Raw genomic sequence first — 4434 nt, 5'->3', positions numbered from 1 at the left:
AGGCCTCTAGAAGCCTTGCACATTCTCTCGGAACTCTGTAACTGCCACGTGCACCGCCCAGGGCTAGCCTGCTGGAGTATGAGAGACTACTACACAGAGGGGAGCCCGGTTGTCTTAGCCAAGGCCATTCTAGACCAGCCTATAACCAGCTGTCCCACCCAAATATGAGCAAACCCAACCAAGATAAGCACAGCTGCCTACCCAACCCCCAGCTGACCGGAGACGATGCTTGAGCCCACCTGAGAGCAGACCCATCAGCTGACCTATAGTCTCTCAAGCAGTAATAAATACATATTGTTTAAGCCACACTTTGAGGTGTTTTTTCCCACAATAATGGCTAACTGATGCATCCAGCATATTAAGTCTTCCTTCTTTTATTGTGAAATATAACACACATGCAGAAAAGCATATAAAAATAAATAAGTTTAACAAGTAATTATAAAGTGAAAATATATGTAACCACCCCCTAGGCTATGAAAATGATCATTGTCAACACCAAAGAAGCTGCCCCATTCTCCACCCAGTTTGCTTCTCAACTATCACCCTATCCTTCCCCACTGTCCTGACTTCTGAGATAATCATTCCCTTGCTTCTTTGGATAGTTTCACTGTGTATTAGGGGAAACAGTATCATTTAGTTTTGCCTGACGTCAGCCTTTATGTTCTATATAATTTCTTTTTTTGCCTAGTTTCTTTTTCATTGTGTTTATAAGATTCCCCATGTTGTCTTGTGCAGCTATAATCTATTCATTTTCATTGCTATGTAATGTTGCATTTCAGACCGCACTCAAATTTATGGATATTTGTGCTGTTTCCAGTTTGGGACTATTATTAGACTTTGGCTTTAAGTATTCTTGCATATGTATAGTGGTATACCTGTGCATAAGTCGTTCTCAAATTTTTGATTCCAGAATCTTAAAAATCAGATAAAATAAAATAAATTAATAAAAATTATTTAATGAAAAATTTAAATTATAGAGATCTGAGACACAAAATATTTATTGAATAATTTATTTAAAATAACAATAATATATACACGATGGAATATTAGCCATAAAAAAGAATGAAATTGTGCCATTTGCAACAATATGGATGGACCCAGAGGGCAGTCATCCAAATGAAATAAGTCAGAGAATCACAAGTACTATATGATCTCACTTATATGTGGAATCTAAAAACAAAACAAAGGAACAAACAAAACAGAAACAGACATAGATACAAAGTACAAACTGGTGGTTGCCAGAGGGGAGGTAGGTGGGTGTTGGATGAAATAGGTGAAGGGGATTAAGAGACACAAACTTCCAGTTATAAAATAAATGAGTCATTGGGATGTAATATACAGCATAGGGAGTATAGTCAATAATACTGTAACAATTTTGTAGGGTGACAAATGGTTACTGGATGTGTGGTGATCATTTTGCAATGTACTTGATTGTCAGAGCATTATGTTGCACACCTGAAACTGACATAATTTGTATGTCAAGTATACTTCAATTAAAAATAAACAAAATAACAATAATAAACCCATTACATGTTATGTTCATTTCCTGAGACTGCCATAACAAACTGCCACTAATGTGGTGTTTTAAAACAACAGAAAAGTATTCTCTCACAGTTGAGGAGGCCGGAAGTCTGAAATTAAAGTATTGCCAGGGCAGTTCCTCCTGGAGGGCTCTGAGGGAGAATCTGTTCCATGCCTTTCTCCTACCTGCTGGTGGCTGTGGGCAATCCTTGGCATTCCTTGGCTTGTAGATGCATCACTCCAATCTTTTTGTCTTCACTTGGCATTCTCCCTGTGTGTCTGTGTTTGTGTGTCTCCGTTCTCCCTCTCCTTTCTCTGATAAGGACACCAGTCACTGGATTTAGGGTCCACTCTAAATCCAAGATGATTGCATCTTGAGATGCTTAACTTAATTATATTTCAAAAACCCTATTTCCAAGTAAGGTCGAATTCACAGGGTCTGGAAGTTAGGATTTGGACATATGTTTTTTGGGGGTACATAATTTCACCTTTTACATATGTTAACATAGATAACACATTTTAACATGAAAAAGAGAAATATTGTCCAAATGAAAATTTAGTAGTGATAAGGGTCACATTGCTTTACATTTGTGTGAATCTCTTTAATATCTAGATTCATACAAGAAGCTGGGTGTTCATCTGCTTTTACATTCGATATGTTGTATGTTGTTTTGGTTGAGATGTATGATGGAAATCCAACCTCCCGTAGATAATCTCAGATCCTCTGAAGGGGTTTCAAAGTCTCCCAAAGGTCTTTGGAGCACACTTTGAGAACCACTGCTGTAAAGTACATACTTTAAAGTATATGCAAAGTGGAATTTCTAGGCCATATATGTATCTTCCACTTTATTAGATAATGCCACATTGTTTTCCAAAGCCGTTGGGCCAATTTACATTTCCACCAGCGATGTATGAGGGATCTTGTCCTATTTGCTCGCCAACAGCTGGTATTGTTGTAGTTTTAAAAATTTGTCTATCTGCCTCTCTGGTGGTGTGTACTGTATCGCATTATGGTCTTAATCTTATTCATTCATTCATTCTTTGTTTGTATTGCCACTTGATGCATGAAGAAATGGAGATTTAAAAGTGCAATGTTTCTTGCCAAGAGTTAGAAAATAGAACCCAAGCTTTCTACTTTGAAATTCAGTCTTCTTTCCACTCACAGACACACCAAAAAACTACTTCTTTTTCTGGCCTAGCGTTACCGAAAGCGGGGTTCAGCTGCTCGCCGCTCGAAAGCCAATAATCGAGAGGCAAGATTGGTTGGAAAGGAAAGTTTGCTTTATTTCAGAGGCCGGCAACCTCCGAAGGCCAACTCTCCACTGACAATCAATCAGTGGGCAAGACCTTTTAAAGGGGAGTTTCAGGTGTGTATAGGTGGAGGGAGGGGGTTACATGCAGAAACAGCACAGTCACCTCTGACAGTTGTCCTGCAATTAGTCATGCAGTGGTCTGACCAGCGTCACCTCGATTGTTTTTTGTTTTTTGTTTTGTTTTTTTTTTAATTTATTTATTTATTTATGGCTGTGTTAGGTCTTCATTTCTGCGCGAGAGCTTTCTCCAGGTGTGGCAAGCGGGGGCCACTCTTCATCGCGGTGCGCAGGCCTCTCACTATCGCGGCCTCTCTTGTTGCGGAGCACAGGCTCCAGACGCGCAGGCTCAGTAGTTGTGGCTCACGGGCCCAGTCGCTCCGCGGCATGTGGGATCCTCCCAGACCAGGGCTCGAACCCGTGTCCCCTGCACTGACAGGCAGACGCTCAACCACCGCGCCACCAGGGAAGCCCCACCTCGACTGTTTTAAGTACAGTTAGTCTTCAGTTCCAGGGTCAGTTTGTTCCCATTTCTTTGAGGCCAGTTCTCGGAATTGTGGTAGCTTATGTCATGGCTACAGTCTGGTCATCATGTAGTTAATTTCTTCCACCTGGTGGGGATTACATTCTCTACAAGACAGCTGCTCAAAGGATATGGTTCAGAATATTATCTATAGCCCTTGAGAAGGAACTAAATGTCCTTGACATTGTTTAATGACTATTGCTGTTTTGTCTTGTTTGACCGTTTTCTTTTGCTTCTGCAGTTTTTTACTTCTTGATTAAATTTATTCTTTGACTCAAGTTTTTCTACAGACAAAAGGCAGGCTGAGGACATGGCATCGTTGGGGCGGTTAGGGCATGGGGTTGTCTGTCCTGGGAAGGCCCCATAGGGTCCTGCTCTGTTTCACTTGGTCTCAGGAAGGTGCAATCTCCCCCAAATCTACTCTCCTGGGGGCTCCTTCCCCCCTGAAGAGGCTTTGGGCACCTGAAGCCATTAAAGGTCCTTCATCACCCCCCCCCTCATCAAACACTTCCACCTCCCCACCCGGCCTTCCCACCACCCTCTGACTTCCCTGCCTGGGTCCTACGTACATGCTTACTGTATGATGCTTCCTGTATGACAACCACTCTTCTAGGGCTTTTTTCAAATAGTGAAGCCTTGTAGTAACCCTCTGGGCTAGGTACTATTATTTTTCTCATTTTTCAGATTCAAAGATTGAAGCAGAGAGGTTAAGCAGCTGGTCTAAGGTCACACAGCCAGTAACCAGCAGAGCAGGGATTAGAACTCCTATAGTCTGGTGGTCACAGAATTCGCGCTCCTAGCAAAGCTGCTTCCCCCCAAACTTATTATTTACAAGAAAACTCTCTGCAAATTGCAAAGCGCTCTACCACCGGTGATTAGCCCTCTAGGGCAATATGGGCTCTTCCTCACTCCCTCTGAGTACCCCTGCGTTCAGCTCTCGCAGAAACACTCACGGACTGGCAGCTCCTACCACAGGCCACACCCCTTCTCCTGGCCCCGCCCCGCCACGTTCACCATACTGGCCACGCCTCTCGGCCCAGGCGCTGTCGGAGGCCTAGCTGACGCCTTGCGAGCTTCCAC

This window comes from Balaenoptera acutorostrata, chromosome 2 (genome assembly GCF_949987535.1).
Source record: "Balaenoptera acutorostrata chromosome 2, mBalAcu1.1, whole genome shotgun sequence".
NCBI classification, from domain to species: domain Eukaryota; kingdom Metazoa; phylum Chordata; class Mammalia; order Artiodactyla; family Balaenopteridae; genus Balaenoptera; species Balaenoptera acutorostrata.
The sequence above is the reverse complement of the archived record's forward strand: the minus strand, read 5'-3'. Positions refer to the sequence as shown.